General features: G+C 40.3%; 1 protein-coding gene across 3 annotated transcripts in view; it reads right to left on the reverse strand.

The window, feature by feature from the left end:
- Nucleotides 1-26,332, reverse strand: part of LOC149263877 (glucose-1-phosphate adenylyltransferase large subunit 3, chloroplastic/amyloplastic-like) — a 461,146-nt gene that overhangs the window by 27,000 nt on the left and 407,814 nt on the right. The gene's annotated exons all lie outside the window — the stretch shown is intronic.

Genomic DNA, 26,332 nt, shown 5'->3' on the forward strand with positions numbered 1-26,332 from the left:
GGCGCTGGAGCAATGCGTTTTGCCTTTCATGAGATGACTTTTAGGTTTAGCTTTTAGTTTTAATTTTAATTTAAAAAAAAAAAAATTAATGGTGTTGATTTTTGTTTTTTAATTTTTAATTTTTAAGTCTTATTAGACAAATCTAAAGGGGGGACGCCCAGGCGCACCCTTTTTGGGGAGTCTAGACTCCCATACTGAAGGGGGACGCCCAGAAGCACCCTTTTCGGGGAGTCGTGGGGAGTCTAGACTCCCACACTGGGGAAACGCACCCCCTTGCGTCTCCCCGAGACTCCCCAAAAAGGGTGCGTGGGGAAACGCACCCCCAAGAGACTCCCCGTCCCGGGTGCGTGGGGTGCGAGGGGTGCGTGCACCCGACCCTGGGGGACGCGTCCCCGTGGAACACTGTAAAAAAGAGAGAGGATGAAACTGTTGAAGAATTTAATAAAAGGTTTAATGGTATTGTTAGAGAATTACCTCAAGACTATAAACCTACAGACAAAACTCTCCAAGATTTTTACATTGATGCCTTTAGTCCTGAGCCATCTTATGAATTAAGGCGTGCTAAACTTAATGATTATAGAGATTGCCAAGCCTTAGCTATAGAGCTTGAAAAGGACAAGGCCACGTCTGGGAAGTCTGAGATCCCAGGTTTCGATAGGGCTGCTACGAAACTAAAGGAACCTAAAGGAAAAGCAGTTCAAGAACTTGAGAGCGAGCTTGTTCTCAAATTGCTTCAAAAAATTGAAACCATGGAAATTAATCATAATAAGGAGATAACCACTTTGCAGAATAGGTTGATCCAAATGGAAAGAGCGCAAACGCAGAATTTTCAACCTCGAAATAATAATAATAGAAATAACAATTGGCAAAGGAAGGGTCAATCTAGTGAGCAGAGACCTCCTAATCCGCTAACTAATTTGGTTGATAATGCTCCTCCTTACTGTCGGGTTTGTGATGCTCTTCATGAAGAGGCCACTTGTCCCATCGTTAGAAGAATTTTAGATAATGGAATGTTTGGAACAGGTGATCAAATAAATGTAGTAGGCAGCAAGTTTCCTTTGTCTATGGATGATTGGATAGAGGTCAAGGAAAAGAGTCGTGATGTTATGAATCCTTCATCAGCTTTTAGTATAAATAACCTTGAAAATGAAGATGACATTTTGGCTAGGTTATATGGTGAAAAACCCTCTCCCGAGCAAATCTTGGAAATTGCTAGAGATAAGGGTTTGACCTATCAGAGAAGGGATAAAGATCAAAGTGGGAATCAAATTCCCCCTCGAACTTTTAACCCTGGTGTAAACTCTAGAGTAGATGTCGATTTGGGAAGTTGGTTTAACAATGCAAAAATCTGGGTTCCTGTCTCCGAGATTGCTAAAATCCCTTCCCAAAGAGACAAGTTACTAAAAGCTATTCAAGGTCCTCAAGTAAATACTTCTCAACAGAAGACTCGGGAAGTTGACTATCACGATGCTCCCATATATCTGCAAAGCTTAGACGCTGATAACAAAGATCACCAGCCTTTCTTTATCACCTTATTAGTTAATGGATATAAATTGAATAATTGCATGTTGGATTCTGGTGCATCAGCTTGTGTAATGACTAAAAGGGTCATGGAACAACTTAATTTAAGAGTTTCTAGACCCTACTATAACATATGCGCCATGGATTCTAAGAAAATTGAAGTACATGGTTTAATCAAAGATTTGCAAGTTCATCTTTCAGTTTACCCAGACATCATGGTTGTCATGGATATTGTTGTTGTGGATGTGCCTGATGCCTGGGGTATGCTGTTATCTAGAAAGTGGGCCTCTGATCTAGGAGGAAGTATTCAAATGAATTGGTCATATGCTATGATTCCTTCTCCTAGGGGTGATGGTTTTGTAAGACTAAATAGAGAGCCCGAAAGAAAATTTCATGTTGAAGATCCTAAGAGACCTCACAACGAAATAATCAAAGAGCAATCTGACATTGGGAACTATGCCATCATGTCTAATTTTATAATTCCTCCCGATGATAAGATTAGGGATCCAAAGGGTAAAGTTTGGTATATGTACTTCGATGGTGCATCGTCTAGGCATGGTAAAGGTGCTGGAATAGTGCTTAAATCTCCTCTCGGTCACATTTTCAAGTTTGCCTATCGATTAGAATTTGAAGCAACCAACAATGTCGCTGAATATGAGGCTATATTGTTGGGGCTTGAGTTGGCCAAGTCTTTGAAGGTTAAATTGCTTAGCATTAAGGGGGATTCCGATTAAGTTATCATGCAGCTTAAAAATAAATTCACATGCAGAAATCAAAGATTAAGAAATTATCGAAATGCCGTGTGGGATACTATGGAGCATTTTGATGCCCTTGACCTCGAAGCAATTCCAAGAGAGAAAAATAGTTTGGCAGATGAACTTGCCGTAGCTGCTACTACTTTCCAGTTATCTGATGAGCTAATTAACGATAAGATCAAAATGGAAGTAATATTTAGACCATCTGTTCTAGATAACTCAGAGCATTGGCAGATCTTCAATGATGAAAAGCAAGTCATTCGTTTTCTTAATAGTTTGGATGAGTTTGAGGATTTCCGGATAGATTCTCAGGAGGATGGATCTTTAAATCATGAGCATATCATAAATCCTACTCCTAGGAATGTGGTTGCCTTAGAGCAACATTTTGATCGGCATGATGCCACGAAGCTGAGAGAAGAAAATAAGATGGACCCAGGCGAATATCTCGAGATAAACATTGGTACTTCTGAAAACCCAAAGATCGTTAAAATTGGTAGAGGTACTAGTGTGGAGGAAAGAAAAAAGTTAACTAATTTACTTTGCGAATATCGAGATGTTTTAGCTTTTTCTTATGATGAATTGAAAGGCTATAGGGAAGATGTCATGGAGCATACTATCCCCTTAAAAGATGAAAATGCTAAACCCTTTCGCCAGAAGCTTAGGCAAATTAATCCTAAATTAGCCCCTTTAGTTCAGAAAGAACTTGCGAAAATGCTTGCAGCAGGGATTATCGCTCAAACAAGGCATTCGACATGGTGTTCGAATCTGGTGATTGTTAGGAAAAAGAATGGTACGATAAGGCTGTGTGTCGATTTTCGAAACCTTAATCTAGCATGCAAAAAAGATAATTGCCTTGTGCCAAACATGGAAACTTTGTTGCAAAGAGTAACCAGTTCTGGAATGATTTCGTTGCTATATGGTTTTTCTGGGTACAATCAGGTATGGGTTAAGATTCAAGAAGGAAGATCGTCATAAAACCACATTCACCACACCATGGGGTACCTTTGAGTACATCAGAATGCCGTTTGGATTAACAAACGCTGGGGCTACATTCCAAAGGGCTATGGATTATGCCTTCAAGGGGTTAATCGGGAAATTTATTGAAATTTACCAAGATGATCTTACTGTTTTTTGTAAAGATGGTATCAATAATGTAAATCATCTTAGGCAGGTTTTCGATAGATGTAGGGAATACGGGATTTCTTTGAATCCAGCTAAGTCTGTTTTTGGAGTAACGGAAGGGAAATTACTTGGCCATATCATTTCTAAGGAAGGAATCAAGATTGACCCTGAGAGAATTGAAGCAATCCAAAAGATTCCTCTCCCTCATAATCTTAAATCCCTTCAATCTTTCCTTGGAAAGATGAACTTTATTAGAAGATTTATTCCAAATTACGCAGAAATAGCGAAGCGTATTCAAAGTCTTCTAAAGAAAGATGCAAAATTTGTTTGGCAAGAAGACAACAAAAAGGCTTTCCAAGAAATCAAATGTGCTATTGCAAGAGCTCCTGTCTTAGTTAGTCCCGATTATTCCAAGGATTTCATGATTTTTTCTTTCGCTTCCGAAGATACCATTGCTGGTGTCCTGCTTCAAAAGAATAAAGATGGTCACGAGCAACCTATTGCTTTCATGAGTAGAGCACTTCAAAATTCCGAATTGAAGTACAATACCATGGAAAAGCAGGCTTATGCCCTGGTCAAGTCTCTTAAGCACTTTAAAACTTATGTGGGCTATTCTAAAATCGTTGCTTTCGTCCCACATTCTACTGTTAAGGATATATTAACTCAAACCGATTGCTTAGGGACTCGTGCTAGGTGGGTTACTAAAATACAGGAATATGATTTAGAGATCAGACCCACCAAGCTGGTCAAAGGCCAAGGTTTAGCTCAGATGTTGACTGAAGGTAACGAAAAGACTCTTGGTTTGTTTTGTCTTAGCAATCTATCTTCGCCGGAGTTGCAAAGATTAGGAGAGCATGAGTGGTACAAGGACATAGTTTATTACTTGATGAATCTTGCATGTCCTAACCAATTAGTTGCTCATAAGAGAAGGGCTCTTAGACTAAAAGCCACTAAGTATTGCCTTATGAAGGATGGCCTTGGGTGGAGAAATCCTGAGGGCATAGTGCTTAGGTGTGTTGATGATGTTGAGTCCAAGAAATTAATCTCTGAGTTTCATTCAGGATTTTGTGGTGGTCATTATGCTGCTAGAACTACCGACCACAAAACCCTGAGAGCTGGCTATTATTGGCCTTCAATCTTTTCTGATGTGCACAAGTTTGTTAGAGCTTGTCAAGCCTGTCAACTATTCACTGGGAAACAAAAGCTTGCTGCCTTGCCCCTACAACCTGTCATTGTAGAGGCACCTTTTCAGCATTGGGGTCTGGACTTCATAGGGAAGTTCCATGAAAATTCTAGCAATGGCTACTCATGGATTTTGACTGCTACGGATTATTTCACTAAATGGGTTGAAGCCATTCCTGCTAAGAATGCCACTAAAAATGTTATTATGGATTTCATTGAAAATAACATCATTACTAGATTTGGTGTCCCCGCTAAGATCACTACTGACAATGCCAAAGCTTTTAGTTCCTTAGAGTTTTCATCTTTTTGTTTCAAGTATGGCATTGTCTTATCTCATTCGTCAAATTACTATCCTCAGGGTAATGGTCTGGCTGAATCAAGTAACAAGAATCTCATAACCATTATCAAGAAGATAGTAGGAGATAATAAGATATCATGGGACAGCAAAATCAAGTCTGCTTTATGGGCAGATAGAATCACTAAGAAGAAAGCTACTGGTAAGTCTCCCTTTGAATTAGTTTATGGCTTGGATGTAACTTTACTTGTGCACCTCAAATTGCCAGCTTATCAGCTCCAAAATTTTTCTACTAATAAAGATGTTGTTCAGAATAGAATAGATCAGATTGTGGAGTTAGATGAAACTCGTAGGACAGCTTTTGATGCTATATGTAAAAATCAATCTAACATTAAGAAAAGCTTTGATAAATTCTCTCGATCTAGATCTTTGCAGGTGGGAGATATGGTATTGCTTTGGGACCGCAAGAATGAGAAACTAGGAAAACATAAGAAGTTTGACAGTTTGTGGCTGGGACCTTACATCATTCGAGATATAGCTGGACCAAACTCATTCCACTTGAGCAGACTGGATGGCGAACCACTTGATCTACCAGCGAATGGCCAAATGCTCAAGCTGTTCTTCAAAGATGATATCTGATGCCATAGGGCATCCTTTGTATTGCATTTCTATCCTACTCCTTGTCATTTCAGCATTTCATTTCTGTTTTAGATTAGATTTACTTTTCATAGTTAAAGAGCTTCTATCTTTTATGTGCTTAAATGTTATATGATGATTTTTGAATGGACGCTACTTATTTCTGTTGTGTGTTGCGTGGATGCAGATTTTGGATTCTCACATTCCTACAGTGCAGCAACGTGTCCCCAAGTAGAGCCAGATGTTGACCACTACTGATCAACTACCCATAGCAGTACACCCCCTTTTCTTTGCAAAAAGGGTAGCGCTTGATCGACATGTCCGTGCCATTCGACAGTCATCGACAGCTTGATCAATTTATGTTGTAAACCCAGTCTGCATGTATAAATTGTAAATAATCTTAGCAGATATGAGTCATGTATGTAAATTGCCTAGGTGGACCTAATTTTCTAAGTGATAATCTACGTTCCGGAAGGTTTTTCGTCTCACCGATCCATGATCGGCAGAGTTTTCCTTCAGCCTAACCCCAAAGCCGGAATGGATTTTGTCATTAGAATCTTAGGAGAATCCTAGTGTGTTAATCTGCTAGATTATAGTTGTGTCGCAGAACTGGGTGGTTTATGAGGGTCTATGTCAAATGGGTTTTCCCCCCTTTGGATGTAAAGTTGTAAAAGTCATGATGTAAAGTGTCTTGAGGGTTAAGAAATGTTTTAATCCCCTCATAATTCCTAAGTCCTAGGTCCTAGGTGATTTTTCCAAAAGCTAAGTTCGAGGATCCATTTAAAAATAATTTAAAAAATTAAAAAAATATATAAAAAAAAAACCTAAAAATAATAAAATAATAATATTTTGAGTAAATAAATGCAGAATTTCAATTTTTTAATACATTAAAAATACGACGGATGAGATTAAGAGATATCTTGATCCTCATCGATGGTCGAGATCATTTTTGACGTGGATCACTCGAACTAGCTGTTGGGAATTTTTCCTTTAAATAGGGTGCTAGGGGTCATTTGAGATCATCCGATCTGTGAGTCTTGTGCTGAAGAAGGTCTCTTGTAAACTTTTTCTGGTGCTAATAAAGAAAGACTTTGGGGTTGAAATCTTGCTGGTGTTACTCTCTGGAAGTGCTGTGAGCAATTTTATTTTCTGCATATTGTAATTTTCAGCCATTGGTAACAGCTTATTGTAGAGTATTGTTGAGCACAGGTATCTTGTTCACTTGCTAGGGTTTGAATGGTATTAGGTTTTCTGAAGTAATGGCAGGTATCTCCATTGCTGTTGAGATCTAGTATTGTTTTTTCTCTCTTTATTGATGGTTGAAATGAGCTATGCAGGAAACCCTTATTGAAGAAGACCAGTGGGCGTTTGCAGAAGTTCTCGGCTGAACCAGCCAACTCCCGCAAGAATTTTCTTGCAGAGCCTAGCTAGTTTTGATCCTGGGTTAATCATTTAGTTTGTTTTCTGATTTGCATGAGAGATTTCTAAAGTATTTTCATAGTAAATCTGAAGTTCTAAAATATTATTGATGATAACTGACAAATCTGGTTGTTGTAGAGCTATAATTTTGTAATTTTGTAGCTGGTTTTTAGGGTTTTATTTTCAATCATTGCATATATTTTCTGGGTTTTCGTTTTCCCATTGCAGGATTGCAGGCACAGGCTATGAGAATTTTTCAGGGTTTCATCACATAATCTCAAAGTAGTCTGCCATCCGGGGTTTCATTTTTTTTTGCAGGGACATTCTCCAAAAAGATTTTTAAATTTTCTGAAGAAATTCGAGCTCCTGTATGTTTCCTGCTCATCCACGTAGCCCCCATCTCTTATTCCGCTGCAACTGAGCCGTCGGTCCTCCCTCAACAAATCCACACTGTCCGAAAATCGTAACCTCTGCCTGCACGCTGGTTTTTCCCTTTCTCCCTGTGCTATTCCATCCAGCTCACTCAAAACCTGGAGCCTTGCGTCCTCTCATCCCTCACGTAAAGCCTGCAGCTTGTCCACGAGCAGTGTTACACACAGCCAGATCAACATCTATCTACGCAGCTCCATCAAACCCCATCTGCTCTTCATCGATCAACCTGCAACTCATCCAAACGCTGTTCCAATTGCTGAAGAGCTCCACGCACCTGCAAAACACGTTGAAACTCTTCATCCGCTCCGTCTTTCCCTCACGCACCTTACGCCAACTGCAGAAAATCACGTTTTTTACATACACGGGCTTAGGTAAACGATTCAAAGTTTTTTTTGCTTTGGGGTGCTGGATCAGCGTGCATCTGTCCGTCGGACCACCTGCAAGTTGATTCCTCCCGCGTGCTTCAAGTCCTCGTCCTGCTATCCACGTGAAGGACATCGGGCCGCCTGCAAACCTGCGTGAGTCCTTCCACACTGTTGCTACATGCATCTGTCCGCCGTCAAAAAACCTGTAAAACGAAACATATACGAGCCAGTGTTTTACTTCATTGCGTTGGATGGTAAGGTGACGTTAGTTTAGGTTTAAATTTGCATTTTTATTGTGTGTTAAATTTAAGTTTTATTTAGGTTTTGTTTAAGTTTACGCATTAGACTATTTTGATTTAGTTATAAATTTATTTTTTTTAGGTTAGAGCTTTAGACTTAGATTTAGTTTGATTTATATATATATAGTTTTAGACTAGATTTTAGTTTTTGTTAAAGTTTTCTTAGATTTTAATTTTAGTTTTATTAATCATAAAAAAAAAATCACAAATATATATATATATATATATATAATTTTAAAATCATAAAAATTTAAAAAAAAAAAAAAGTCATTAACAAAAGTCCTTTTTAGACTTCAGTTTTAGTTTAAATTTTGATTTCAAGTCCTTTTTTATAATCATAAAATTCTTAAAAATTATAAAATCATAAAAAAAACAAAAAAGTTCTAGATTTTAATTCTATAGTTTAGTTTAAGTTTTATTTTTTATTAATCATAAAAAAATAAAAAAGTATAAAAATTAGAAATCATAAAAATCATAAAAAATTTGAAAAAAGATATAAAATTTTTCTTTTCTATAGTCTCAATTATTTAGACTTTAGTTAGCCTAGTCTTGTTTTATTTGAAAACATAAAAATATTTTGGAAATATTTTGCCAGTTTGAATCTTAGCCCAGGAATCAGTTACTTTTTATCTCTTTCGCTGAGGCTAAATTTTTGATGTGGGGTTAATGTTTATCATTTTCATGTGGTTAAATATGCTTGAATGATCATTTAAAGATTAGCTATATGAATGTGATCTCTGTTTAACTTTTGAAATTACGTGGTTGTTTAAAGAATTTATCTTTCGAAATTTTTAATCGCTGGAATATCGTTATTGAGCTTTAATCGCTGGATCACTATAAGAGCATTGTGTGTTTATCGAATATCTTGCATTTGCTTGAGTTATCTGATGGTAAATGATTGTTAATGAGTTCATCTTTCCGCAGCATTTGATAGATAATCATTCAGCCATTAAATCTATAAGGCATTGGTCTATTAACTTACTAAAATCAAATAAGTGCTTGTTTTCTCTCGTGTCTCCCAACCCGACTGATCCACAATTGGTCTTTATCATCCCTTAGGGTCTACCCCCCTTAGCCGCGGGAGACAGGCTTAAACGGAGAGATCGGGGATCAGGGTGACAGCCTCCGGTCTGAGCGTTGTCGCGACAATCTGTGCGACAACACCTCCTATTTTAGAGCTGCCCACATCTCATCCCAATTCAGCAATGCTACTCTACCTAGGATACTTTGGACAAAAACTTGCCACTCATCTGAGATAGAATTTAGGGCCAATCTAACTAACTCTGAATCCTGAGGTGTATGCCCCGCAACAGACAACTCATCACGAGTTTCCTTCAGGTTCGTGAAGAATGGATCCACACGCTCTCCCTTCTGCATCTGAGTAGATCTCAGCTTCTGCTCTAAGTACATCTTTCGCTGCTCGAAAGACCCTTGATATAGCGTGGGCAAGGCATCCCACATCTCCTTAGCAGTCGCTCTGCTAGCAACGCGACACACTACGTGATCCTTGATTCCATCCAGGATCATCCTCTTGGCCTTTGCCATCTCAGCCTTGTATTTTTTCAACGGGTCTGCATTCGTAGGTTCAACCACCACGCTATTGACGTACGTCTTGAGGGCATGCTCATCTAGAAGGGGAGGCATTCTAGCCTTCCAAATGACGTAGTTGGATGCTCCGTCCAACTTGTCTTGATCCCTCAAGCCATTGGTTGCAATCTCCTCCGAAAACTATCGAACAGTTCCCTCTTTCTCCCTAATGCGTAGCTTCTAGGTTGGTTTACGTACTCCATGGTGGAGCTAGTAGGTCTACTACTCCTCTGCTGCCCAGCAAATGAGAAATATTGATTTCCTCGGCAAGAAACCAATGAAGAAGTATTCCCTCCCTATGCGATTTGCTTCCTTCTTCCAATGGTTTCTCTGCCCAGCACTTAGCTTGCAGAAAACTGCATCCCTCTAGCTTCGCGCTGAGGCCCTGTGTGGCTCCCTCTGCCTTGGCAAATTCTCAATCCGACAGTGTTACCTCTTTGTCGACTCACTCAGAGAGAGACAATCCTCGAAAATATAGCCCTCCTGGTTAGAACTACACAATCCCTTAGGGGATTTGAACTACTGCATGTTATAGTAAGTTGGTCCTTCCTTCAGTGCTAGATCTGCTCTTCCTGTAACACATCAAATGCTCTGATACCATGTGAAAAGTCCTATATCTAACAATCTCAGGAATCCTATTGCAACCAGCGGAATCTACTTCACCTAGATTGTAAATTACATTACAAACTTATTTTAGATTTCTTCTTGAAATATTGCAGAAAATTACTGAAGCAGCCTACACCAAATTAAATATGATTCTAAAACATAGAAACTAAGCAAGGAAATACAAAAACATAGGACATCGTTATTTTTGGACAAATGTCCTCGGAAAAACCCAATGCGGGAAAATCGATGCAACAGATTTGAGGGTTTATTATTATTAAGTAGTAGCAAATTCTGAAAAAATCTTTGAATACCTCTCAGGTTATTCAGTTACAGAGAGAGACATACTGGCAAAAAGATTTGTGAGATTACCTCACACAATCACTGAGAAAAAGTCCTGGTTGATCCGGTCACTAGATGAGATGCCCCTCGTAGGCCCTACGCTGCCTCTATGCTATCCCAACGTCAACTCTCCTAGGCACTGTGTCACCCAGCTGGGAATTGATCTGCAACCCGGAGTTATTGCGCTCAGCCTCTCGGTCTCACACCTCGGCTTCCGTCTACTGAAACTAACTCTGCTGCTAGGTTTTCGACTTTCTCTCTCACCCTCTGCGCTGCCTCTACGTGGCCCTGCTAGCCCTGTGTCGGCCTCTGCGTTTGGGCTACTGGATCACCCTCTATCTCTCTTTGCTCATGATTCTCCGACTGAGAAAATCTCTCTCTCCGGAAGTTATCCCTACCCCTCAATTGCAAGAGATATCCTCAATCGAATTTTCCTCCTGGGAACTTCTCACTTTCGAAAATCGATTTCTTGATCTCTCTTGGTGTATTTTCCAAATGACCTGACAAGCCTCTTCTTATATCTTCCTGTTGGACAACCAATGACCTAGATTAACTCCTAATGACTTGATCTCCGTCTTTTTCTAGAAGTTACATCCACAATTAGATTAATACCCATTAATATTTTAATTTTCCTAAGTTTAGACTTAGGAACTCCATTAAAAATATTAATTATTTTAATAAAATCGTCTTTGGGTGGAATTTCCCAAAACAGTTTCTAGGTTCTTTGGAATGCATGTGCCCCAGCCTCCCTACAAAATTTGAGGCCTAGAGCACATCTGATGCTATCTTAAATCAACATTTTCCCTCCATTTTTCCCTCCCTCGTGGGTCCCTCAACCATTGATTTCCCCTCTCATGTAATTCGAACTAGGGAGTACGTATTTTCCTATTGTGGGTGGCCCCTACGTATAACTTAACCAAAATAACTTGCTACTAAAGTCTAAGTCTTCTAATAAAATCGAATGGGCCCCATCTCCTCTAAAATTGGCCCCAAAATGTTGAGATTAATCCTATTCCAAATTAATTTAGGGACATTACAGTCCTCCCCTCCCAAATGTTGCTCGTCCCCAAGCAACTTCAATGCTGGATGCTCAAGTATGTGCTCACCCTCCCAAGTAGCATCCTCATCCGGTAAGCTCTTCCAATGCACAAAGTATTCTCTAATTATCCTGCTTTTGAGCTTCCTTTCCCTAGTCTCCATGATGGCCTCCGGTTCTAAAATCAGGTGCCCCTCAACATTAAGTGGAGGCAACTCCACAGCTATTGTAACCTATTGCCCCAACACCGTCATGAGGCATGACACGTGGAAATTATTGTGGATCCTGCTCCCTGGTGGTAGCTCAAACTCATAAGCTACCTCTCCAACCCTCATAATCACCCTGTAGGGCCCAAAAAATCGTGGTTGCAACTTTTTGGCCCCCCTCTATTTCAGAGTGGATTGTCGATATGGCTGTAATCGAAGGTACACCAAGTCCCCTTCCTCAAAATGCCTCTCCACCCAATGCCTGTCAGCATACATCTACTACTGATTCTAAGTTGTTTGCAAATTATCTTGGCTGTCTCCAAAAAACAATGTCAGCAAAAGATAAGGCATCATAACCATATAGAGCACGGAAAGCAATCATACCAATGGACATATGATGTGTCATGTTGTAACAATACTCTCCCAAATCCAGCCATCGAATCCAAGCCTTCTGTTGCCCTGTCACATAGTTCCAAAGATAACCCTATAGCCATTTGTTCACCCTTTGTGTCTGGTCGTCGGTCTATGGATGGTAACTGGTACTCGGGGTGAGCTTGGTGCCAACTAGCGTGAAAGCTCCTGCCAAAAGCACCTTATGAATCAGCTACCTCAGTCACTAACTATAGTCTTAGTGAGTCGGTGCAGGTGAAAGACCTCCCTAAAGAACAACTCTGCCACCTGTGAAGCTGAATACCGTGTCGGAATGGCAAAGAAATTTGCAAACTTGGTCAGTCAATCGACTACCACAAAAATGCAATCCCTCCCCTGCACTAAGGGAAGCCTGGTGGTGAAGTCCACAGAGATACTCTCCCATTTCCCCTCAGGAATGGGAAGAGGCTGCAATAGTCTTGCTGGATGAGTCAACTCCCTCTTTGTTCCTCTGACAAGCCTCACACTCCTACAGATGTCTCAATACGTCCCCCTTGAGGCCCTTCCAGGTGAAGCACTCTCTCACCACCATATAGGTCCTTCTGAACCCCTGGTGTCCAGAGAAAGGAGAATCATGAGTTGCACGAAGGATGCGCTCCCTCAACTGGGACACTGAACCAAGAATATGCGCCCTTTGTAGTATATAACCTCATCCATCACTTTGTAGCGCTCATCCGCATAGCTTCCCTCCAAGATTTTGCATGCCCAACAATCCTTGGAGTACTCTACTAATAGTTGTTCCTTCCAATCATGGCAAATGCTCATGAGTGAAAGTCTTGCAGGTCTCTTGGATAGTGCATCTGCCACCACATTGTGCTTTCTCTGCACATACTCAATATCAAAATTGTAGGCCTGTACCTTGCTGACCCATCTTTGTTATCTATCATTGAGGCCCTGTTGCCCCATGAAGTGGCGAAGACTGTTGTGATCTATCTTCACTCGAAACCGGTTGCCCACCAAGTATTGTCTAAACTCGGCCAATGCATGCATTATGGCCAACATTTCCTTGTCGTATATGGAATACAACTTCTCATGTGGTAGGAGCTTCCGGCTCTCAAAAGCAATGGGGTGCCCTCCTTGGGACAAGACTGCCCCGATCCCCTCACCCAATGCATCACACTCCAATGTGAAAGGCTATGTGAAATCCGGGAGTGCTAATACTCGCAACAACTCATGTCCTCCTGAGCTCCATCTGTCCATGCAAAAGCCCCCTTCTTAGTCATATCAGTAAGGGGTGCTGCCAACTGTGAGAAGCCCTTAATGAAATTCCGATAATAAGTACAGATGCCCAAGAATCCTTTCAGCGCTATCAAATCTCCAAGATCTGGCCAATCTCGAATGGCCCTAATCTTTTCCTCGTGTGTCTTGACCCCATCTGCGTCTATGATGTGCCCCAGGTAGAGCATTTCTGTCAGCCCAAACTCGCACTTGGACATTTGGCGTAGAAATGTTGCTCCTCCAAGATACAAAACACTGTCTCTAGATGTTGCAGGTGCTCCTCCCACGTCCTGTTTAGATCAAGATGTCATCAAAGAAAACTAGTACAAAACTCCTCAGTTGACCTCTAAACACATGCTTCATGCATGACTAAAAGGTAGCAAGTGCATTGGTCAACCCAAAAGGCATGACCAAGAACTCGAAATGCCCATAATGACACCTGAAGGCTGTCTTCGGAATATCCTGCTCCCTCACCCAAATCTGATGATACCCAGACCACAAATCTATCTTAGAGAAGTACTTGGCGCCTCTAAGTTCGTCCATCAAATCATCAATACGCGGAATGGGATACCGGTTCTTCTGTGTCTTCTTGTTGAGGTCCTTGTAGTCAATGCACATGCGGAGAGTCCCATCCTTCTTCTTCACCAGCACGATGAAGAAGCGAATGGACTTGAACTCAGTCTGATGTGGCCCAATGCCAATAGCTCCCTAATGGCCCTCTCAATCTCATCCTTATAGGCTTTGGGATGCCTATAGGGTGTAGTAATGACTTCTTGCACACCAGGCTCCAACTCTATAATGTGCTCGAACCCCTTGTCAGGTGGTTTTCCTGGTGGTATGTCTCCAAAAACTACCAGATATCTATCCAGTATCACCCATATGTCTAGATGTGGTGGCTTGGCATTTCCCCCAGCCTCTGAAATAGTCAGCGCCACTGCCCATGCTATGTCTCCATGCCTCAAATCAGCCTCCATCCTGTGGGCCGAAACTGTCTGTGGAGGATACGAATGCATGCCCCGAAGAAACACTTGCTTACAATCTGACCCAGTAAACTCCATCACTAGTTGCCTCCAATCAGTGGTAACTCGGCCAAGGGAATACAACCATTGGACACCCATCACCACATTGGCGTTCGGTACGTCCACCACGAAGAAGTGGTCTCTCATCGAATAGTTCCCCATGGTCACTATTAGAGTGGGAGCATATCGGGTGCACTACATAGTTTTGTCTCTTGGAAATAGAATTGAAAACTCCTCAAACTCTACAGTGGTGATAACCCTCCTCTGGACCATTTAAGCATCAATAAAATTGTGGGTGGCCCCACTGCATACTAAAACTGAGACACGATGCCCTTGCATTGTGCCTCTGATCCTCATGGTCAAAAATTTGGGAAGCTCACACAAAGAAGCTAGGACTCCCCCATGTGGTGGTGGTGGTGGTGGTCCCCTCTCTGTTGGATCCTCGTTGTCTCCCCCACCAAGCTCCATATCCACCTCATCCTCCTGATCGTTGTCCGAGAAGACCTTGATGTAATGGGCCTTGCCTGTTGTGTATTGATGACTTGGTGCCCATGGCTCTCGACATGTAAAACACAACTTCCTCCTCTTGAGGTCTCTCCTAGTCTCATCATCCAACTGTCCCTGCCCTTGGGCTGCTCTCTGAGTTGGTGGCGCTCTAGTGTCACTTCCCTTTTCAGGGTAGGTAGTGCATGGAGAAAAGGGTGCCTGGGTCATGGGGATGCCCCCCTACAAATCTCTCGTACAAGTCACTGCCTCTAGTGGAGTAGATGGTCTGCGTGACTTCACCAGTCCCCGCAGTGGCTCTGTCAACCCCTCCATGAATGTGTATACTCTCCTAGCATCTAACAAATCCGGCACCGTGACTAAGACCCTCAGGAACTCTGAAATATAATGCTCGGGATGTCCTGTCTTCCTGAGCTGGGTCAACTCCCTGAAGTGAGCCTCCAAATCCCTCCAATCAAAACGCTCCACTACTCTCCGTGTGAAGTCCTCATAGGAGGTCATGTTGGCTTGCCCCAGAGTGGAAAAGCCATGAAACCACCAGTTGTGTGCCTCGAGCTGGAAATATGTGTCTAGCTTCTCCACCCAAGCACGTGTTGTGCACTCGGTAGTGCCATCGTAGGTGGGAAAGTACATCTTCCTAATGGTGTGTTGCAGCTCCTAGTTCTGCGTACCATGGACTCCATAGCCCTTCCCCTTCTCATTCTGTTTGAGTTGGAAAAAGTCTCTGAAAGATAGTGCCTCTCTGAAGTCTGCTCCCATGGATTGCCACTCCCTGAAATGCTCCCCCATAGGTGATTGATCCTCAACTCCTCCCGGTTCACCTTGTGCCAAAGGTAAGAAAGAAGGTAGAGTGGCTCGAGTTGGCCCACTTGATGATGGAGGTTGCGCAGTGGATGAAAGACGACCAAGTTCTTGAGAGGCCCCCAAAGTCTCTCCAAATAGAAACTCCCGATAAGTGCTCCGCTCCCGTTTTGCATTTTGATCTCATCCAACATCTCCTTCTGCCCCTTTGCCAAATCACTCAGAGCCTTCAAGAGACTGTCAAAGGCAATCTCCTCCCTACTCTTGGGCTCCCCCATGTCTTCTATTACCATTGCCTTCCCACGGTCCTCTGTGTCTAGAGTGATCTCCAACTCCCTTTCCCTGTTCCGGTACCTTTTCCTCCTATAAGTAATATTTTGTCGGTCCTCCTCACCCATAGGAAAATCTCCCATGGCTGAGCCAAGATCTGAGCTCTGATACCACTGTAATGTTCCAAACTTGGATAAATAGTGATATGTAAAGCAAAAACAAATACAACACCATAAACTTTAAACATTCAACATATACTCATAAAAGCTCCAAAAGCAAGAACTAGCTAAGCCATTTCATTAATCTAATGGAGCAAGTACGATAGCATGAAGAAGTGCACCCGGGCTTGCCTTAATGGCAAGCGTGATAGAACCCAGTTGATAAAAATATAATCTCAAATGCTGATAATAACTGCTCCAACAACGCTTTTCTTTGCCCAGAAAATTGCACTACTAGCTGGAAAGAGACTGCTAAAAATCCCACCTACGTTACTCAGACATTGTTGCAAAATTAACCCCAAGCCCCTTGACCAAAACCGACCAAAACCCATAGATGGTTTGGTTTGGTTCCGAACTCCCAAAATTGGCCCCCAAAGAGACCCTACACCCTCCAAGACTGTTGAAGCACACAACCTGCAAATATACCAACAAAATCCTCCTCCAATGGTCTTAAAAAGAAACAATCACCTCCACTAGTGTTTCCCTTGTCTCTCCCGACAAGGACCAGCCTCAATAGCTAAGACTCCACCTCCCACATGTGCACAATATTATCCCTCTGCACTAGCCCAGGAAGTGTGAAAACCCCACTGAATATAAGCTCTCTCTCTCAGCTCCAAAACTCACCCAAAATGCAGCAAAACACCCAAGCCTCCCTTCCAGAATTTCTCCCAACCAGAGCTCTTCTGAAAGATGTCAAAATCACAACTCGGCCTCTCCTCACTATGTCCTCTAGGAATATGCACCACCTGGAGACATTGGATACAACTGCTGGAAATCACAATGAAAACCTCCTCCGAAAGAATGTAGATGAACCTCTCTAGGGTGGCACTCGAAGTCCCCCAAAGAAAGGGTGAGCTCTCCGCTTGAAGAACTCTTGCTAAACAACAAGTGACTCGGCTAAGCAGCTCGAGCAACCAAAGAGAAATTCGATATGCCAAAGATGATCAAATGAGGAGTGTTTCCTTCCTTTTATAGATTTCGTGGAGCTCTTTTCCCTCCATTTTCCCTCCATCGTGGGTCCCTCACTTAACCATTGACTTCCCCTCTCATGCAATTCGAACTAGGGAGTGCGCATTTTCCTAGTGTGGGTGGCCCCTATGTATAACTTAACCAGACCAAAATAACTTGCTACTAAAGTCTAAGTCTCCTAATAAAATCGAATGGGCCCCATCTCCTCCAAAATTGGTGCCAAATATAGAGATTAATCTTGTTCCAAATTAATTCAGGAAGGGACATTACATAATCAAGTAACGCAGATAAAGTGATGTTTAGAGAACTTGAAATAGCGGCTATGAATTTGATAGTGGATGGAGTCAAGGATAACTTAATTCCATACATATCCAACATAATTTATGCTCAAGAAATGTATGAGGCTCTCTCCAAGTTATTCACAATCAAGAACATTGGTCAAATAACTCAAGAATGAACTAAGAACTGTTAAGATGAAAAATGATGATACTATTTAATCATAGTTTATAAGGATATCTAGAATCAAGGATGAACTCCAAGCAATAGATGAAGTAGTCCAAAAAAAGGAGCTTGTAATTACTACTCTTCTCGAACTACCTAAATTTTGGAGTGCTTTTGCATCAAGACTCAACAGTTGGAAGGATATGCCAACATTTGAACAAATGTGGAATGCATGTAGTCAAGAAGAAGCCAATATATCAATGGTAAACAAAAAAAGGAGAATGAAGAAGAAAACACCTCGAATTCTTACTCTTCTCATCACAAAAAGAAGGGAACCTTCAAGAAGTTCAAAGGACCAAAGAAGAAAATGGACCTATCCAAGGTTGAATGTTACAATTGCCACAAGATGGGACATTACCAGAGTCATTGTCCTAAGAATCCAAGAAATAAGAAAAGAAATAGGGATCAAGCAAATGTCGTTGATGAAGCACCATCTAAGAAGAACAAGACTGAAGAAGAATCGGAAGTCAAGGACTTATACTACTAAGTCCTCCCTTACACATATCCTCCCTTGGTCTTCTATTCTAAGTTTTGAATTGTTTTCCTTTATGTTTTGATCTCTAGAATTTGTAGGTCTAACAGGTCTTGTTAGAACACTTTTTATTTTGATAAAGTTGTAGGTATCCCTCAAGATTGGATTAAGAGGGAGCCCTCACCATTTTACCAAAGATAAATATCTTACTCCTTGTCTTATCCTTTATGTTTGATTTTCCTCTCTCATCAAGATGTGTTTGTATCATATGCTAATCACCTTTTCTTTATATTTTTTGTTGGTCAGGAAAGCTTGTAGAATACACAAAAGTTATGGAGAAGACTTCAGGGGATGAACTTGAAGCATGAAGGAAGTTATGTTAAGGAAGCCCTTCAAGCATTGATGTCCTATAAAGTTTGTTAAGAAAACAACCCAAGGCATGTCTTAAACTATAGGCTTGTTACAAAGTTCTCTTCAAATAAAGGTACGATCATTCTTCTTTTAATTTTTGTTCTACATTACTAACATTGTTATGTCTAGGGTTTTGAATTGTAAGAGATTCTTGTTTGGGTGATTAATCATTAGATTGAATCTACCCTCATTATATTTTGTTCATTCGTATGGAACCCTAAAAAGGTTCTCTACAAAACACTAACCTAAGGGTATGTCTATAGTTATGAAACCCTAGTCTACTTAGGGTTAATGATGAAGTCTAGAAATCCTATTCTCTTGTTTAAAGTCTTGGTATTGTTATAATAAAAACCCTAGTCCTTTAGGGTTTGGTATATTAGGGTTTATGACCAAAACCTTTGTAATGTCTATAGTAAGATTCAAGGGATAAAACCCTAGGTGTATATTCGTTTGTATGACCAAAAACCCTACTTTGAATAAATTATTGTATATCTAACTTTGATGTACTTAGATTTTTGTCCTAGGTTTACCTAGTAAATATTGATGAGAAATGCATTCTAGATATGTATATTCAAGTATGCTAACCTAATTGTTGTTGCTCATGTAGATTCTAGGGTTTATAACAAAGCCCTAGTAGAGATTGGTATTCTAGGATATGATGATATTGTTTAGTCTATGGTTTGCATCGAACCTTAATAAAGTCTAAAACATTAGATGGATAGTAGAATTGTTATTTGATTGAATTACTGATATCTAAGGCTTTTTGTTGTTACAAATTCTGAATCTAACACATCAGAAACCCCTACTGCAACATCTGGTTTACTATCTCCTACTTGTTCTTTACATTAACAAGTTATTTAATAACATAAACATTGAAGTAAACACAATTGCATCCTTCACAAATATACAGATCAACAACTGAAATAAACTGAGACAACAACACAAGGGACACTGTTATATTTGGACAATCGTCCCTGGAAAAACCCAATGCGGGAAATCGGTGCAGCATATATGAGGGTTTTATTATTAAGCAGATTTCTGAATACAAATAGGTGCCAAAAATGGTTCACGCAACAGAGAATGTCCTCGGCAGTAGTTCATCTATTCGGAGTTAGATATTCCGGAAAATTAGCAACCGAATGATCAATCCCACAGTGACTACAGCTGTTCCTTATGCTGGACAGCGAAAGTTGCTCCAATCAATGCTCTGAAAATGCGTCACCCTTTAGGAATTGCGTCACCCTCTCTCGGCTCTGCATCCACTGATTTGCTCCCATTCTGGCCCACAGAATCTCCCAGCGTTGCGTCTAAAGCCCTCTACGACTTCTGCGTCAGCCTCTACAGCTTCCGCATCAGCATCTCCGTCCTTTACGTCAGCCTCAACGACTTATGCGTCAGCCTCTATAGCCCTCTGCGTCCTCTGTGCTGGCTTCTACGACCTCTGCCTCGGCCCTCCTAGGCCTGCGCTATCTCTCCCGACACTCCGCTGCCTCTCTGCTATGTATTCTTTAGCCTCTTTCTGAATTGCCCCTCACTGCAACTGCTCACTTGCTCGATTTCCTCAGAAAAGCTCGCCCCAAAAAATCGAAATGATTGATCTCTCTTGGTGTGTCTCCAACTGACCCTCAAGCATCCTCTTATACTTTTCCTGTTGACAATTTAACAGTCGAGATTAAGTCCCTAATCAACGACTAAGATTAGATTTGGCTTCATCCTCGTCACTTAGAACTTTCTCACCCATTTTATATTAATACACATTAATATTTTTATTTTCCCAAGTTTAGACTTAGGAACCCATTAAAAATATTAATTATTTTAATATCTCTTCATCCGGGTGGAATTTCTCCAAACGATTTCTGGGTCTTGGAGATCTCATGTGCCTTAGTCTCTCCACCAAATTTCATGGCTAGATCACATCTGATGCTACCAAAAATCAACACAGTGCTGGGCAGCGATGGCTGCTACAACCTCTGCACTGGCACTACGTCACCCTCTTAGTGTGCCTCCCTTGCCCAGAAAATCGATACACTGAATTTCTCTCTCTCTCTGCCCCACAGAAAAACCCCAGCGCTACCTCTAAGGGCCTGCGTCAACTCCTCCATCTTCTAGGTCACCTGCATCAGCCTCTCTGGCCTCTAAATCACCCTCTCTAGAGTTGCATTATCTCTCCTGGTGTTGCTCTGCCTCTCTGCTATGTATTCTTTGGCCTTGTACTGAAATCCCGCTATCGAACTGCCCCTCATTGCAACTCAGATCACTAGCTCGATTTTCTTAGCAAACCTTGCCCTAGATAAATCGAACTCTTTGATCAATTCAGTGTATCTCCAACTGACCCTCAAGCCTCCTCTTATAATTTTCTTGTTGATGAATCAACGACCGTGATCTAATCTCTAATCAATGGCTAAGATTAAAACAAGCTTGATCCTCGTCACTTAGAACCTTCTCATGCATATTCTTATTAATACACATTAATATTTTTATTTTCCTAAGTTTAGACATAGGAACCCATTAAAAATATTAATTATTTTAATAACTCCTCATCCGGGTGAAATTTCTCCAAACGATTTTTGGGTTCTGGAGATCTCATGTGTTTTAGCTGCTCCACCAAATTTAGGAGCTAGAGCACATCCGATGCTACCCAAAATCAACACTCCCTCTTAGCGAGGAATGTGCTCTAGCAATACTCCCAACTAGAAACATCACACTAATTCACTGCATCGGTCCTCTGTGCCACTGATGCTTGGCCTACTTCCTTATCAAGGGCATTTGTAGCTCATCTCTTCCTGCACTAGCCATCTATTTTTGCATCTCAGATGATCCTCAAGAAGGATCCACTTATCACATCTCATCAAGAGGTTAGAAGTATCAAAAACTCACATATACATGCAGGAAGCATCAGTAATAATCAAAACAACAAACTCAAATAGGAATAGAATCACGAGGTAACATAAATCTAAAAGGTACTCATATTTTAACAAGAGGAGATCAGCGCCCTATTGAACTGGCCTTCAAGGGTCATGACTGCCCATTGACCATATCAAATTGTTGCCTTCAATATATTCACCAACTTCATCAACAGCCAAGAGTAATCTAGACTATACCATCTAGGGCTTTAGCAAATCTGCCACAAGTGTTTGAAAATCTTCACATTGATCATGCTAGGGTTTCTAGATTGCATGTCTCAAATCTTTGCCATAAACTAGGGTTTCTTCCCAAACCCTAACCTTATAATATTCATCAAACCTTAATAACCAAAATTCCTAGAGTTTCCTTCAAACGCTAGAATTCTTTTAGGTCTCCTCAATCTTCTCTTGCTTCCATAACGACGTCTTCTTAGGGGTGATTCCAATGACTTTTCTTCAACCTAGCTCTGATACCATGTTAATTTTTCTTTAGGGATATATTGTTCTTTGCTTTGATAATTGCATTTCAACATATGCTTATTAAATTCACCCCATAACATCATATTATTATTCAGATTTACAACATTATTCAACAACATATGCAGTTATATAGAAAGAACAACATCATCATAAATGCAGCAGAACACAAAGGAATAATAGAAGAAAAGCATTCACACATAGAGACACCAGGATTGGTCAGAGACCAGGGCAAAACCCACTATGGGGAAAACCCTTTCAAATTCTTCTTCTTTTTAGATTGTAATTGAGTGGTTCAGCAAAAGAGAGTACAATGATCCATATCTTCATCTATACAATTATCCAACAAAATCAACTTAAACAATATCATAAGATGAACCCATCAATGCCAATAATCAAAACCCTCATTCAGAAGCTTGTAATCAACTTTCATTGTGTGCAGTCAACTACCAAACACTTCAGAAAATGAGCGAATTCTACGGTCCACTGAAAACCAAACCCTAGGTCCCAACCACACCCATAGAGTGACAAGCATGCGGCTAAAACCCTCCAACCGCACGCATGAGCCTTTGAGCTAGCAGTTATGACCGAAATCTACCTGTGTCATGCCTACGGTCGGAAACCAAAAGCCTTAGACATGTGCGAGCTTCGAATCCTACAATCTCAGACTTGTGCGAGCTTCGAATCCTGCAATCTTAGACTTGTGCGAGAGAATTTTCCACGAATTATATTGTGCAAGCCAAATCAAAGAAAGTAGAAGAATGATCATAATGACGATGTCCAAATGAGGTTGAGGACACTTGCATTTATAGCCTTACAAAGGTGACCAATTTGCTTTAGGGCCGACCTGATCAAATGTGCACATGTGGGCTTTAATTTAAATACACTTTCCCTTGTCCAAATTGGGCGCTTCAATAGTAAACAATTGGTCCTCTCAAAAAGAGTAATCTCGTTGTATGGTTGGAATTTATCACTAAGCTGCCAAATTAACACTAGAGGCCATCTAGACCCTGTTTGTTGATGTATTTTCGATTTAGAGATGGATTGCACTCGGTGCTATTTTGGTTATGTGCACCCTTACATGCTATATAAATGAGAAATTTTGCTTATTTGTGTATAAGCGGCTTGGATTCATATGGATGCAGATGAATATATATTTTTTTCTTTAAAATTTGAATATTTTAGGTGTTTTTGGTCCACTGCTTTTTTGCCTGGTTTTTCTACCAGTTCTGGTCTAGTTCCGACGAATTCTCGTTTCAGAGGTTTTTTCGGTTTGATCAATTGTTTGGTTCTGATAACATTGGTATCTACTATAGTCTATTTTTCTTGGTACTAATTAGATTTTAGAATGATGAATTTAAATTGTAAATCAATTTACATTCTAGAATTATGAATAATAAATTTAATTTTTAAATCAATGTAAATTCTAGAATGATGAATGATAAATTTAATTGTTAAATCAATGTAAATTCTAGAATGATGAATGATGACTATGAATCAATGTATTTCATTATTGAATCTCATGGTGTATGGTGTTAAAAATATGCAACTGTGGTCAAATTCCACTTTGGACTACTCATTTGATGGAGATGATGATGGCATCAGATTCCTCTTTCCGAGAGGACCAAAATCGACCTAAAGATCACCTCATTTGGACAAGCGGAAGTTGAGTTATGAATTATTTTATTCATACATATATTTTGGATCAGGTCGGCCCTATGCACATGTACCAATGGACAGGTCAAGTGGACCCTCATGGAAGCCTATAAATAGAAGAGACCTCAAGCTCATTTGGACACACACATCAAGCTCTCTTCTCCTCTTATATATTTTTTTGGCTCACACAAGTTTGACGGAGGAAGCTCGCTCAAGGGTTTTAAACTTCAGAATGAAGCTTGCATTGAACATGGGTTTTTTGATTCAAAGTCGTTGGCACAGAGTGGTCATGAGAGCGAATTTGGGTCCTCAATTGCTGGCATAGAGTGGTCATGAGAGCGAATTTGGATCCTTGGTTGCTGGCACAGGGTCTACATGAGAGCGACTAGGAGTCTGGGTCAGTTTGGTCCCCGATCGCTCACACAGAATGGTATGGGAGCGACCGAGCTTCCATAGTCACTATCTTGCAGTTCATAGAGAGTGACCATGTCTATCATAGTCGCTCGCACAACTCCTCCTCCCTGCGATTGAGATTCCTAGATGATATTTCAGTATTCCGAAGATTTCTCTCAGTGACAGAAGTGTTTGGTAGCAGGTTACGGGCAATGATAATACATCACAATTATTTGAATCGAGGTTCTGTTTTTTTAGATGCATTTCATGGATATTCTAGTTGTTGTGAAGATATGGATCATTGTACTCTCTTTTGCTGAATTATTTGATGACAATCTATTAGAAGAAGATTTGCAAGGGTTTTCCCCATAGTGGGTTTTGTCCTGGTCTCCGACCAATCCTGGTGTCTCTATGTGTACATGCTTTTCTTCTCTTGTTCCTTTATGTTCTGCTGCATTGATGATGATGTTATTGTTCTTTTTACATAGTTGCATATGTTGATGAATAATGATGTAAATATGTATAATTTTATGATGCTATGGGTTGAACTTAATGTATTGATGAAGAAATGCCATTATCAAAGCAAAGAACAATATAGCCCTATGAAAAATTAACATGGTATCAGAGTTGCACTGAAGAAAAGCCATGGAGACACTTAGGATGGAAGCAAGAAGAGAATGGTGGAGAGTCTGGAGACCTAAAAGAATGCTAGGGTATGAAGGAAACCCTAGGTAGTTAGTGCATAAGGATTTGATGGTTATGGTTTAAGAGAAAACCTAGTTTATGGCAAAGACTTGAGATTTGATGTACGAAACTCTAGCGTGGTCTATGTGAAGATGCTCAAGCACTTGGACAAATTTGATGAAGCCCTAGATGACCGGTTGTTGACAAAGTTGATTGAAGGCAATATTCTTATGTTGACTATCAATAGTGATGACTCTTGAAGGCTGGTTCAAGAGGGAGAGTATTACCTCTCCTTGACTTACGATGTTTCTTTGTATCTTTATTCTTGTTTAGACTTATGAATCTAATTATTATGATTATTATTTTGATCATTGCTTATACTTCCTGCATGTATATTTGAGTATATGGATGTATATAACCTCCTTGATGAGATGTGATAAGTGGATCCCTCTTGAGGATCATTTGAGATGCAGGAAAGAAAAGCTAGATCTGGAAAGAGGTACAAAGGCACATGATAGAAAGAAAATCTAAATCTGGAAAGAGGTACAAAGGCACATGATGGAAAGAAAAGCTAGATCTGGAAAGAGGTACAAAGGCACATGATGAAAAGAAAAGCTAGATCTGGAAAGAGGTAAAAAGGCACTTGAGGAAAATGTGACAAGCACTACAAGCTGCCTATGAGTAGGAGCACAGGTATTTGAACACTACAAGGTATGAAAGACATATTGTTTCAATGCTATGTTTCAGCTATAACATTGGATGACTAGGTAAGCCTTATGGTATGTTGAGAATGTCTCCCTTGCAAATGGTTCATGCTTGCATATGAAAGAGATTTGGATTTATGTTTCCTATTATGAAATAGTGCACTTGGTATTGAATATTTTGATCACGTTGATCTTCTTGATTCTATGAGGTTACTCAATGTTGATCTTAGATATAGTGAATTGACTTGATGTTTGGCTAACATATGTTGTTCGTAGAGATCCTGATTCTATAAATAAGGTTAGTACCTTGACTCTAGTAAATGATACTCTTGACACTTGACATGCATAAGACATGATGGATCTCTTATAGAAGGCTACCTCATTGATACTGATAATGCTTGTGATAAATATGATGAAAGTATGTTGACACACTTGTTGTTTTTGGTAAAGTTTTATTGAATGACCCGACTTTGTCCTATGATAACCTTGATGATAGAACTATGAGATTGATACTCTAAATCTCTTATTAATCATGGTCATGTCTTTGATAGTAATTATGGTATATGGTAAAACCGCATGCCCTAACCTGATGGATTGAATTGATAAAAGTGATATTGTGTTCATGATCTTTGAAGTATGTTACACATGTCCGTTGTTTCTATCATGTGAATCTAACCTTTGATGAATGGTTGATGTCATGATTTAATGATGAAGTAGTTGATGTAAGCATGATATGACCATGATGGATATATATCTGATTCTATGGTTTAACAGATATGTTGTTTCATGACTCTAGTAAAGACAGTTTGATGACATGAAAGAAGTCAAATGAAGTAGATTCTCAGTCAGAGGGAGAATCTCTTCTCAAGATTCTTACTCTTATTACTATTTTCATTTTGTATT

The sequence above is a fragment of the Pinus tabuliformis genome, chromosome 6, assembly GCF_031772625.1.
Source record: "Pinus tabuliformis cultivar Carrire ecotype Pingquan chromosome 6, CPIR1, whole genome shotgun sequence".
NCBI classification, from domain to species: Eukaryota; Viridiplantae; Streptophyta; class Pinopsida; order Pinales; family Pinaceae; genus Pinus; species Pinus tabuliformis.